This window comes from Mobula hypostoma, chromosome 6, assembly GCF_963921235.1.
Source record: "Mobula hypostoma chromosome 6, sMobHyp1.1, whole genome shotgun sequence".
Taxonomy (NCBI): Eukaryota; Metazoa; Chordata; class Chondrichthyes; order Myliobatiformes; family Myliobatidae; genus Mobula; species Mobula hypostoma.
The window spans coordinates 16,259,425-16,273,638 of record NC_086102.1 but is presented as its reverse complement, the minus strand read 5'-3'; the positions used below and the strand labels follow the sequence as shown (position 1 = coordinate 16,273,638).

General features: G+C 43.7%; 1 non-coding gene across 1 annotated transcript; it reads left to right on the top strand.

Moving 5' to 3' along the window:
- The first annotated feature begins 574 nt into the window (after window positions 1–574).
- On the top strand, window positions 575–647 carry trnat-agu (transfer RNA threonine (anticodon AGU)). The gene has a single exon. It is a non-coding gene; the product is annotated as a tRNA-Thr (tRNA).
- Window positions 648–14,214: the final 13,567 nt, after the last annotated feature.

The following is a 14,214-nucleotide window of genomic DNA, read 5'->3' as shown; positions in this document are numbered from 1 at the left end:
CTCTGTGCTTTTTCAATCTTATTTCTATATAAGGAACATAATAATGGGTTATGCTTCCAATTAGATACTCACTTTTTGTTTTACATAAAACAATTTTCAGTCAGTTACTTCACAGAAGGTTGTATCATTCAGCTGTTTGTTTCATGATGCTCTGACATACTCCTTTGCCCCAATATCAAGAACTATTTAATGAAACAACTTCTATTTCCTGAGCCAACGATCCTTATAATCTTTCCTAGTGATACTTCCAATTTCGTGCCAGCTATTTTAAATTGGCACAGTTTGATAGACAGAGCTTACATTCTCCACCATTGTCATTTAAACTTATGCTGATAGCATCTTGATGGTATCCATATGTAAAAGAACGTGATGTTCAAAGTATGTATGTGTCACCATATATTACCCTGAAATTCATTTTCTTGCAGTCATTCACAGTAGGACAAAGAAATACAATGGAATCAGTGACAAACTAGACACAAAGACTGACAAAAGCCAATGTGCAAAAGAAAACAAATAGTGCAAACACAATAATAATAGATGTATCCTATAGAATACTATGCTAGTGGTTAGGTGTTGGCGCGTGGCCAAGTGGTTAAGGTGTCAGTCTAGTGATCTGAAGGTCGCTAGTTCGAGCCTAGCTGAGGCAGCACGTTGTGTCCTTGAGCAAGGCACTTAACCACACATTGCTCTGCGACGATACCGGTGCCAAGCTATATCAGCCCTAGTGCCCTTCCCTTGGACTACATCGATGGCGTGGGGAGGGGAGACTTACATCATGGGCAACTGCCGGTCTTCCATACAACCCTTGCCCAGACCTGCGCCCTGGAAACCTTCCAAGGCACAAATCCATGGTCTTACGAGACTAACGGATGCCTATTATTATTAATAGTGCTTAGAGTGACACTATTACATCTCAGGGCATTAGAGTTCGGGGTTGAATTCCAATGCCCTCTGTAAGGAGTCTGTATGTTCTCACTCGAACCTTATGGGTTTCCTTCAGGTGCTCTGGTTTCCTCCCACAGTCTAAAGATATGCCAGTTGGTAGGTTAATTGGTTACTGGAAATTATCCTGTGATCAGAGTCTGGTTAGAAAGTTGGATTACTAGACAATGCGAGTCATTGGGCCAGAAGGACCTGTTTGGCACTGTATCTCTAAATAAGTTATAAATAAACAGACAAATAAATAAAAAGTACTGAGAACAAGAGGTGTAGTTTTCTTGAAGCTGAGTATGTAGGTTGTGGAATCAATTCAGTGCTGAGATGAGTGAAGTTAACCAAGCTGGTTCATGAACCAAATGGTTGAAGGGTAATAACTGTTCCTGAAACTGGTGGTGTGGGACTTCAGGCTCTTGTACCTCCTTCCTGATGGCAGCAGCGAGATGAGAGCATGATCTGGATGGTGGATGTCCTTGATGATAGATGCTGCTTTCTTGTGAGTATAACTCATAATGTTACCAACAGGCCATTTGTAGGAAGGAAGGAGTGAAATGCACACTATCAGGAAAAGGGAAAAAAATAGTTAGTAGTTTTGAAGAATCAACCAGAGCTTCCATAATGACGATACACCAAGGAAACTCGAATATGTTTTCACTTGTGGTTTCACATTGGAAATGGGAGATATTCCAACATTACCGACTATTCAGACCTTAAGTCTGGCATGTTCAGTGGAAGGTCATGGACATTTTCAGGCAGAGATTCAGTTAATCTATTGAATGTGTGCACACTTCCATTTGATAAGAGATCTTTAACTCAGCTGGGGACTCTCAATTACCTAGACAGCCACTTGGAATGGAATTTATCACTCTTCAGAGAATGAGTAGCTTCATAGATTTTACTAATTAGGAAACAACTGCTTTATTTCGCAAAAACTGTCTTTGTTGTCAATCACCATTTGTATTTTGATTCCTTGAACTCGTGTTAACAGTCAGGAAACAGAATTAGCGAATAATGTAGTCTTGAAGACTTTAGTATATACATAGGTAATTGAGAGAGAAGGGAATAGAAGGGTAAGTTGGTGGATTGGTATATTGGATAGTGGGGGGAAATGGAAATAGATCTCTACCAAAGGAAGTGTAAAATGTTTCTTCCCTCTGCTAGCCTGCAGATCATCCTTGGGGGGAAGGTATAGCACCTGCTTAGCGCCCATGACTCCTGATCAGGGTCATTTGAACCCACGGGAGCAGGTGGTGGATGGTTGTATGAGCATCTGGTGCAGATCATAAGTCCAGGTTATGCAACCACTGATGCCAGATAATCTCTGAAGAGTATTGATAATGGCTGGGGTCACCCATCCTGTAAAGACATTGCCCAGAAGAAGGCAATGGCAAATCACTTCCGCAGAAAAATTCGCCTGGAGCAATCAAGATCATGATCACTCACGCCATACACCATGGCACACAATGATGATGATTGGTAGATTAAGGAGAACTAAGGTGGAGAGCAAGCACTTTTGCATCATGCACTGCTGGAACATTATCTGCTGAATTCATGATTTTTACTATATTTGAAGGCAGTGGGAGCAGATGCAGGAAACACAGTCGCCAGCTGTGCCTCCAAAGCACCTCCTAGAAATGATTATCGGAGTTGGTTTGCGTGGCTTCCTCCTGCTCTGCTTTCTTATATTTCTCACTTGCTTTCACTCTCTGAGCTCATCTTGTCTCTGAAACCATCTGATGCTCCCTCAGATCTATTCCAATTAAACTGCTCAGTGCTCCAACAAACTCCTCATTTAATGGAATATCTCCCATTTCCAATGTGATACTACAAGTGAAAACATATTCAAGTTTCCTTGGCCTATCTTCATTACAGAAGCTCTGGTTGATTCTTCAAAGCCACTAACTACTTTTTCCCTTCTCCTGGCAGTGTGTATTTCACTCCTTCCTTCCTACTAAACATAGAACATAGAACAGACAGCACAGTATGGTCCTTCAGCCTGCAGTGTTGTGCTGGCTTTTAACGTACTCCAAGATCAATTTAACACTTTTTCCCAGTTAGCCTTCCATTTTTCTTTCATCCATGTGCCAGTCTGAGTCTCTTTAATGTTCCTAATGTATCTGCCTCGACCACCAGACCTAGCAGTATGTTCCACACACCCACCACGTTCTGTGTAAAAATAACTATCCTATCCTTTCTTGCAATCATGTTAAAAGAATGCCCTCACTTTTTAGTACTTTCCACCCTGGGAAAAAGCATCCTGTAGTCTAGGATTGCTCAACACTTTCCAGGTGAAGCAGTGATTTAAGCAACACACATCAAAGTTGCTGGTGAACGCAGCAGGCCAGGCAGCATCTCTAGGAAGAGGTACAGTCAACGTTTCAGGCCGAAACCCTTCGTCAGGACTAACTGAAGGAATAGTTAGTAAGAGGTTTGAAAGTGGGAGGGGGAGGAGGAGATCCAAAGTGATAGGAGAAGACAGGAGGGGGAGGGATGGAGCCGAGAGCTGGACAGGTGATTGGCAAAGGGGATATGAGAGGATCATGGGACAGGAGGTCCGGGGAGAAAGACAAGGGGGGGTGGGGAAACCAGAAGATGGGTAAGGGGTATAGTCAGAGGGACAGAGGGAGAAAAAGGAGAGTGAGAGAAAGAATGTGTGTATAAAAATAAATAACGGATGGGATACGAGGGGGAGGTGGGGCATTAGCGGAAGTTAGAGAAGTCGATGTTCATGCCATCAGGTTGGAGGCTACCCAGACGGAATATAAGGTGTTGTTCTTCCAACCCGAGTGTGGCTTCATCTTTACAGTAGAGGAGGCCATGGATAGACATGTCAGAATGGGAATGGGATGTGGAATTAAAATGTGTGGCCACTGGGAGATCCTGCTTTCTCTGGCAGACAGAGCGTAGATGTTCAGCAAAGCGGTCTCCCAGTCTGCATCGGGTCTCGCCAATATATAAAAGGCCACATCGGGAGCACCGGACGCAGTATATCACCCCAGCCGACTCACAGGTGAAGTGTTGCCTCACCTGGAAGGACTGTCTGGGGCCCTGAATGGTGGTAAGGGAGGAAGTGTAAGGGCATGTGTAGCACTTGTTCCGCTTACAAGGATAAGTGCCAGGAGGGAGATCAGTGGGGAGGGATGAGGGGGACGAATGGGCAAGGGATTCGCGTAGGGAGCAATCCCTGCAGAAAGCAGGGGCGGGGTGGAGGGAAAGATGTGCTTAGTTGTGGGATCCCATTGTAGGTGGCAGAAGTTACGGAGAATAATATGTTGGACCCAGAGGCTGTTGGGGTGGTAGGTGAGGACCAGGGGAACCCTATTCCTAGTGGGGTGGCGGGAGGATGGAGTGAGAGCAAACGTGCATGAAATGGGGGAGATGCGTTTGAGAGCAGAGTTGATAGTGGAGGAAGGGAAGCCCCTTTCTTTAAAAAAGGAGGACATCTCCCTCGTCCTGGAATGAAAAGCCTCATCCTGAGAGCAGATGCGGCGGAGACCATTTCCGACACCTCCCTCCCCTTACTAGATCTTTCTGTCTCTGTCTCTGGAGACAGCTTATCCACTGATATCTGCTATAAGCCTACTGACTCTCACAGCTATCTGGACTATTCCTCTTCTCACCCTGTCTCTTGCAAAAATATCATCCCCTTCTCACAATTCCTCCGTCTCCGCCGCATTTGCTCTCAGGGTGAGGCTTTTCATTCCAGGACAAGGGAGATATTCTCCTTTTTTAAAGAAAGGGGCTTCCCTTCCTCCACTATCAACTCTGCTCTCAAACACATCTCCCCCATTTCACGTACATCTGCTCTCACTCCATCCTCCCGCCACCCCACTAGGAATAGGTTTCCCCTGGTCCTCACCTACCACCCCACCAGCCTCCGGGTCCAACATATTATTCTCCGTAACTTCTGCCACCTCCAACAGGATCCCACCACTAAGCACATCTTTCCCTCCCCCTGCCTCTCTCTGCTTTCCGCAGGGATCGCTCCCTACGAGACTCCCTTGTCCATTCGTCCCCCCATCCCTCCCCACTGATCTCCCTCCTGGCACTTATCCTTGTAAGCGGAACAAGTGCTACACATGCCCTTACACTTCCTCCCTTACCACCATTCAGGGCCCCAGACAGTCCTTCCAGGTGAGGTGACACTTCACCTGTGAGTCGGCTGGGGTGATATACTACGTCCGGTGCTCCCGATGTGGCCTTTTATATATTGGCGAGACCCGACGCAGACTGGGAGACCACTTTGCCAAACACCCACGCTCTGTCTGCCAGAGAAAGCAGTATCTCCCAGTGGCCACACATTTTAATTCCACATCCCATTCCCATCCTGACATGTCTATCCACGGCCTCCTCTACTGTAAAGATGAAGCCACACTCAGGTTGGAGGAACAACACCTTATATTCCGTCTGGGTAGCCTCCAACCTGATGGCATGAACATCGACTTCTCTAACTTCCGCTAATTCCCCACCTCCCCCTCGTACCCCATCCGTTATTTATTTTTATACACACATTATTTCTCTCACTCTCCTTTTTCTCCCTCTGTCCCTCTGAGTATACCCCTTGCCCATCCTCTGGGTTCCCCCCACCCCCCCCCGTCTTTCTCCCCGGACCTCCTGTCCCATGATCCTCTCATATCCCCTTTGCCTATCACCTGTCCAGCTCTTGACTCCATCCCTCCCCCTCCTGTCTTCTCCTATCATTTTGGATCTCCCCCTCCCCTTGCCACTTTCAAATCTCTTACTAACTCTTCCTTCAGTTAGTCCTGATGAAGGGTCTCGGCCTGAAACGTCGACTGTACCTCTTCCTAGAGATGCTGCCTGGCCTGCTGTGTTCACCAGCAACTTTGATGTGTGTTGCTTGAATTTCCAGCATCTGCAGAATTCCTGTTGGTTGAAGCAGTGATTTACTTTGGTTTGGGAAAGACAAGAAGCAAACTGTTGGGTCAATGGACAAAACTGTGGAAGGAAATGGACTGTCAACATATCAAGTTGCGACCCTTCATGTGACCGGTTGAGATGGAGGACATCAACCCGAAATGTCGACTATCCATTTCCCTCTGCAGATGCTACCTGACATGCTGAGTTTATTTATTATTGTCACATGTACTAAGATACAGTGAAAAGCTGTTCACACAGATCAAGTCATGACACTGGCATTGAAATACAACAATTTAAAACAATAGCAATGCAGAATAATGTATAAAAGCTTCTGAGAAAGTGCAGCACAGGCAAATAATAAAGTACAATTTCTTAAAGAGGTAGATTATGAGGTAACGTGTCCATATTATTGTATAAGAGGGACAGAAGCTATCCTTGAGCCTGGTAGTACATGCTTTCAAGCTTTTGGTTGGAACCAGAGCACCTGCTGCATCTGAGCACACCACCAACTTACTGGAAGAGTGTTTGGATACCAGAACATTCACTATGATCCAAAAATCTCCCAAGCAGAACATGTTTGATACCAACAAATCAAATCCTGAATCTGATGTTGGTGCTGCCCTCCAGTGATTGCTCAGTGAAAGATAAGCTGGATTGCGTGTGAGTGTGCATGCATACATATCTGTGCACAAGTCTTAGACATATACTGTATATTTATACTGTATATATTTGAACTATCATTTCACAGGACGTCATTCATAGACAAGCACTATATTTTTTGTGCGTCTGTATGTTTACTGCTATATGTGTCTTGTGCTGTGTATGATTATTGGTATTATGTTTTACACCTTGACACTGGAGGAACATTGTTTTGTTTTGGCTGTATTCATGGCTTTTGATAATTAAACTTGAACTAAATTAAACTGGTAAAATCCTATGCATTATCGAACTATTTTAGGTAGTGTTTCCAATATCTTTAATCAGTCATTCGAATGAGATTTATAACTCTCTAGAAAATTGGCTGCTCTATAAATCTCAGTTAGCAAGATTGAGCTGTAAGTTATCCTGTTCACTTGTTGCTCCTACTCAGACCCCTCAGTTCTAAGTCTCCTGAAATTATGTTTTTTCGTTATTTAGAGATTCAGCACGGTCACAGACCTTTCTGGCCCAATGCGACCGTGCCACCCAATTGCCCATAAGACAAATTAACCTACTAACACATACAACTTTGCAATGTGGGTGAAATCCGGAGCACTTGGAGGAAACCCATGTGGTCACTGGGAGAATATACAGGAGCCTTATAGACAGCAACAAAATTCAACCCAGATCACCAGCACTCTAATTTGTTCTCTATGATTCATGAATGGATTGAGAAGAGCACAGGACAAAACTATAATAGGGCTCAGAAAGCAGAAGAATTTACGCCAAGTCCTGAATTCAACTGCAAACGGTTGCAAATTTTTAACCGAAATTGTACTATATACAGAACTGAACAGTGAGAAATAAACAGGGGTACTTAGGAAAAATAAGAGAATCAAAGCACAAAGACGAGGAAATCTGCAGGTGCTGGAAATTCAAGCAACACACACAAAAAACGCTGGTGAACGCAGCAGGTCAGGCAGCATCTATAATCAAAGCACCTTCCTCTTCAAGTTTCACACCATTCAGAGTTGGAAACCTTACACTTTCCTTGTCAATAGATCAATTGTTTTCTGTCCACAGCTCGAGCATTTCCATTATTTACCTTTTGGTTTTGATTTCAGCAACTTCTCTGACTAGCATTCACAAATTTTGTTTATTTTCACCCTCTATATATCTGCCCCGATTAACTTAATAACCATTTACTTTAAGGAGGATGCACAAGCTCTGTTAACTGTGTGGGTTTCCACCTGCACTTAAGGTTAGTGAGTTGCAGGTATGGAATTTTAGTGCTGTAAGCATGGCACCACTTGCAGGCTGAACCCACACAATCCTCACTGATTTGATTTGACGCAAACTTGTCACGTACCCCGTGACGGGAATTAAGAACCAGCAGAGATGGAAAACACTTTGGAGTCCAGCATTGCTTTAAACTAATAATATTTATTAGTAACTACGCAATACAGTAATATAAATGTAGGTAAATCAAAGAGGTTAGCAATGATTATATACATAAATAAGTATATCAGTAAGTGTGGATATATATGTATGAAAAACCAAGCTTCTTTAAGTCTAGGGGTAAAAAGATACAGTCTTACGATGATGAGTAAAGTTCAGTTCAGTTCAGTTCATGGTATTTAGTTGAGCAGTGATGGAGAGAGAGAGAGAGGGAAAGATTTGAGTCTTCAGGTGAGCTGATGCCGTAGATCTTCTCGTTGTCCTTTGAAATCCTTTACAAGTCACCGACTGTGACTTTAACAAAGGGGACCGGTTTTCTGTGGTGGAGCTATCCCCCAGGCGAGGGTGGACACATGGACAACTCCTCACCAGTCAACCCCTTTTCCTCCTTCCACTGCAAGAGCGATTGGATCGATCCGCCTGATCAATCCTCCAAAACCCACTTTTTCTGTGGGCACGACAATGCTCATTCAGTGTCCAGATCATGTGTCTGAGGTCTGTATCATCTGACCTCCTATTTATCTCACTGTACTGGTTACCAGCTGTCATTCAAATAACTCCTCCTTCCTCTCTGTGAAGAAATGCACAAGCAGGAGAACTGTCCTTGAAGTAATATCAACAACCTGCCTTCAGTCACCATAGCAACTTTCGTGCTGTTTGGTACTGTCTCCAACTCCACACTCAGTAGAAATCCGAAGTTACTTCCAGTGCCTTAAAGTGACAGTCCAACCGTTAATCTTCATCTCTCTCTCTTTTACAAACAAGCTATCGATGTTAAATAACTCTCTCTCTCTCTTTTCCAAAGCACAGTTAATAGGGGTACTCCAGGATCCCCTCACAAACTATACATGTCACTGTATACTTTGATGCCTTGATGTACATGTGACTAATAAAGTTAATCTGTAATCTTTACCGTTCCTGTTTTTGTTTCAGATTTTCAGCATCTGCAGTTTATTGATTTTCACCTTCATTGTCACAGGTATAAATCCTGGAACTCTCTCCCGAAGAGCACGGTGGGAGAACCTTCATTAGAAGGATAGGAGCAGTAGTTATCCCAATGTAAATAGAGCTGTCTGGTTAATTAGTTAATGATGAAGTTAGAGAGTGTGAAAGTAAACCAAAGTGTGAATCATAGTCAGAACTGTCGCTCACTAACTATCTTTTCAGTAATATGGCAGGGGGATGGGACCCTGCCATATTAGTTTAAACCACTCCCAACAGCTCTAGCAAACCTGCCCGCAAGGATATTTGGTCCCCCATGGATTTAAGTGCAACCGGTCCCTTTTGTACAAGTCACACTTGCCACAGAAGAGGTCCCAATGATCCAGAAATCTGAATCCCTGTCCCCTGCTCCAATTCTTCAGCTATGCATTTATCCTCCACCTCATTCTATACCTATCCTCACTGTCACATGGCACAGGCAGTAATCCCAAGACTGCTACCCTTAAGGTCCTGTTTCTCAGCTTCCTTCCTAACTTCCTGTACTCTGTTTTCAGGTCCTCTTCCCTTTTCTCCCTATGTCGTTAGTACCAATATGTACCGCAACTTCATAATTACCAATTTATCTACCAACCAGTACGTCTTGGGACTGTGGGAGGACACTGGAGCGCCTGGAAGGAACCCACACGATCTTGGGGAGAACGTACAGAGAGCAGTGAGAATTGAACTTGGGCCACTGGTAATGTAAAGTGTTGTGCTAACCAGTACATCCATCTGTCTGTCCATCTTTCAATAAACAGCAAATCTCACGGCATATGCCAGTGATATAAAACCTGATTGTGGTTCTGAGCTTTTCTATGTTCAAAGTTGAACTGATGTTAAGCAGAGACGGATTTTGGACCATGAGAGGAGAGCTCTGACTGGTTTGTTGACGATTTCTGCCTTGTTGGTTTCTACTTCACCCAGGATTTACCTTAAGCATCTTTTAAATGCACCAGCTATGAATTTTCTGTAAGTGATACCGTTATTCTGAGTTCTGCCTCTGATATTAGCATAATAATTAACAGACTCAATGAGGATCTGAAAGAGCTCTCTGGATGGGCTCCTGTCAGTGAGTGGCACATTTAGCCAACCACGACCAAGTCCATGAATGTGCATGCGGGTTAAATTGTCAGCCAGTATGTGTCAATTAATAAGAGTCCTTGTTTAATAGCTCATTTGCATTATCCCCTGTGCTCCAGATATTCTTTATTCAGTGATGGTACATGGATTACACTGACAAGCCTGATTTTTTCACCTATTTCTAATTTGCCTCTGAACTGATCAGCTTACTGATCCACTTATGAGGCCTTTTATAAGTTCAAGGTGTTGGTGGGGACTGGAGGGTAGTGAGGGAGGCATTGGGAATGCTGGCCTTCATCAGTACAGGAGCTGAGATGTTGGAACTGGAACAAGAGGTTATCGGTTAAGGGTGAGAGATGAGGTATTTACTGGGGGAGGCTGAGGGTGAACTTCTTCACTCAGAAGGTGATGCAAGCTGCCTGCGGAAGTAGTGGATACGGGCTCAATTGCAACTTTTAAGAGAAGTTTGGGTAAGTACGTAGGTAGGAGAGGTATGGAGGGCTATTGTCCAGGTGTGGGTTGATGGGACTAGTTTGAGTGATAGTTCAGCATGGACTAGATGGGCCAAAGGACCTATTTCTGTGGATAGCACTGTAGGACTCTATTATGTTCAGGTTGTACATGACATCTATGAAGTTGCACTTGGAGTATTGTGTACAGTTTTGCTCACCGTTATAAGAATGATGTCATCAAACTGGAAGGAATGCTAGAAGATTTACAAAAATGTTGTCAGATCACAAGAGCCTGACTTATAGGGAAAGGTTGAGCAGACTGGAATATTATTCCATGGACCATAGGAGGCTGAAGGGTGGCGTTAAAGAGGCATATAAAACCTTAGATTTTAGGTGAATGGATAGATAGGGTGAGCACACACAGACTTTTTCCTAGAGAAAGAGTAACAAAATCTAAAGGACATACTGTAGATGGGAGGGAAATTATTTAAAAAGGACCGGAATGGCAATTTTTCACAGAGAGGGTGCTGGGATTTGTTAGATGCCAATATTCCTACTCAAGGTTCTTTCAGAAGTCAGGAAAGAGGCATAAAACTTTCTGCTTCCTCATTGTTTTATTAAACATTAATAGAACAGAGAGGAATTGAAACAGACATGATAGAGGTCTACAAAGAGAAGGGAGAGATAACAGAACTAAGAGACTAAGATAGAACTGTCTCATAATGCATCTCTTTCAATACTGCATAGATAAGGAAATACCTTTCCAATTTATAGACAAGAGTCAACCAATGAGAAGGCTCTTATTCAAATAATGCAGCACCAAGAGAAACTTCCTGAACTTTCCAAACTTACTTTTTACTTAAGCCCATCACCCCTACTGGGGAATAGGCATCAGCGTCCTCGGTCCTGGGCCAGTCTTTTGAGTTGCTCCAAGTGTAACTCATCTTCTAAATCCTTCCTCTCCCAGGGATCTTTGTGATAATTGGAGTTTCTGTTGGCCTTTCTGGAGCTCTGGGTTTTTAATGGGATGAGGTTGATAGTCCCATGCTCAGTTCTCTTCCTTTCGCAGCTGGGCTTGGAGTGGAGTTGGAACTTTACGTATTATACCAATATGACCACTAAGGGACATACTAAAATAACTGCATATAGGTACTGTGGCCATTAGGAATCGTATTAAACTGTTACATGTATGTAAGTAATTAGACAAAATGCAAGCAGTTAAATTGTTAAAACTGCAAAGAAAAATACAGTTAAACAGATGGATTCAACAGTATGTGGAATGAGCTGCCAGGAAAAGTGCAATAACAACATTTTAAAGATATTTGGTTAAGTAAATTGATCGGAAAGATTTAGAGGCATATGGGCCAAATGAAAGCAAGTGAGATTAGCTTTACGAGGGTGTCTTAGTCGTCATGACCAAGTTGGGCTGAATGACTTGCTTCCATGCTGTACCAGCCTATGAACTTGAGTCACCTATGCCAGGAGAAGGAGTGTGCATTTCCTCCTCGGAAGTGTATTTGTGATTGCGAAAGTTTGGCACTTCAGATTCTGCCATGGTAAGATCCGAACTGGCGTCTGCAGATGAATAATCTAAACTTTGACTCCTAAGCCAGTGACAAATGTGGTATCATACCTTCTGACATCCTGCCGATTCCTTTGACAGCACAGCAAGCACACATGTCTATAAAATGGTTCTAATGATAGTAAATCATCGTTACAGTTGGAGGCCATTGACAGAGCAATCCAATTAGTTCCACAACAACATCCTGCCCTGTCCCACAGCCCTGTAAGTATTCACCTCCAAAAACTTATTTTCCTTTTAACTGTCACAAATGAATCTGTTTTGAGGAGGTCAATTTCTAAACACGTTGGCTCGTTATGAAATTAAAATTTCCCTCCAATCCTCCCACTGTGCCTTGCTTTAAATCTGCGGTAACGGAATTTTTCTGCTACTAGAAATAACACACGAGAGTCATTGTCTTGCCCCAAGGAAGGGAAGTCCAAAACCAAAGAGTACAGATACAAGATGAGTGGGGAAAGATATGAAAGAGACTTGAGTAATAAATTACTTCTCAAGAGTGGCACAGTAATGTAGCGGTTAGTGCGATCACTTTACAGTGCCAGTGATCCTGCATCAGGGTTCGATTCCTGCCACTGTCCATCAGGGGATTGTACGTTCTCCCTGTGACTCTATGGGTTTCCTCCAGGTGCTCTGGTTTCCTCCCACAATCCAAAGATAGACAGTTATATGTGATGGGCAGGCAAGGAGATAAGGTGAGAGAGGGAAAAGGGGATGGGAAATGATGAAGGAGGGGGGTGGTTACTGGAAGTTTGCCAGAAAAAGTGTGTTCTCCCAGTGGCCACCCATTTAAGTTCCACTTCCCATTCCCATTCCAATATGTCTATCTATGGCCTCCATTGCAGTCGTGATGAGGACACACTCTGGCTGGAGGAACATCTGGCTACCCGCCAACCTGATGGCATGAACATTGATTTCTCAAATTTCCAGTAGTGCCCCCCCTCACCATTCCCCATCCCTTTTCCCTGTCTCCCTTTATCTACTTGCCTGCCCTTCTCCTCTGCCTGGTGCTCCACCCCCCCCCCCCCCACTTCTCTTTCCTCCATGGCTTCCTGAACTCTCCTATCAGGCTCCCCCTTCTCCAGCCCTGTGTCATTCACCAATCAGCTTCCCAGCTCTTTAATTCACCCCTCTCCCTCCTGGTTTCACCTATCACCTTGTGTTTCTCCCTCACCTCTCCCCACCTTTTAAATCTACACTCATCTTTTTTTCCCTTCTGAATGGTTTCGGCTCAAAACGTCGACTGTACTTTTTTCTATAGATGCTGCCTGACCTGCTGAGTTCCTCCAGCATTTTGTGAGAGTTGCTCAGATTTCCAGCATCTGCAGATTTTCTCTTGTTTGTGATTGCCTTTCACCATTCAATAGGTTTAAATGAAGTCTCCCCTCATTTTTCTGAATTCCAATGAATGCAGGCCCAGAGCCATCAAACACTCCTCACAATCCTGTTTAATCCTGAAATCATTTTCATGAACTTCCTTTGCACCCTCTCCAGTTTCAGCACATTATTTCTCAGATAAAGTGTCCAACACTGCTCGCAATACTCCGTGAGGTCTCACCAGTGTTTTTTTAAAGTCTCAACATTACATCCTTGCTTTTATATTCTAGTCCCCTTGAAATGAATGGTAATATTGAATTTGCCTTCCTCACCACAGATTTAACCTGAAAATTAACCTCTAGGGAATCCTGGACAAGGACTCCCAAGTTGCTTTGCATATTAGTTTTTTGTATTTTCTGTATACTTAGAAAATAGTCAACCCTTTCATTTCTTCTACCAAAGTGCATTACCATGCACTTCGTAACACTGTATTCTATCTGCCACTTCTCTGCCCATTACCCAAATCTGTCTAAGTCCTTCTGTAGCCTCTCTACTTCCTCAAAACTACCTGCCACTCCACTTATTTTCATATTGTCTGCAAACTTTGCAACAAAGCCATCAATTCCAACATCAAAATCATTGACATATAAAGTAAAAAGAAACGGTCCCAACACAGATCCCTGTGGATCACCACTAGTCACCGGGACCCAAACAGAAAAGGCTTCATTTATTTCCACTCTTTGACTCCTGCTAATTAACCATTGGGGATCATTTGGGTGTTTTAGCACTCTGCAGACTCCGAGGGGATTGTGGGAGGCAGAGGTAGTGTATGGGAACCTTGTGGCAAGAGGTCTGTGAGCCAACGTTCAACTCCATTTCGCTGATTAAAGCTTC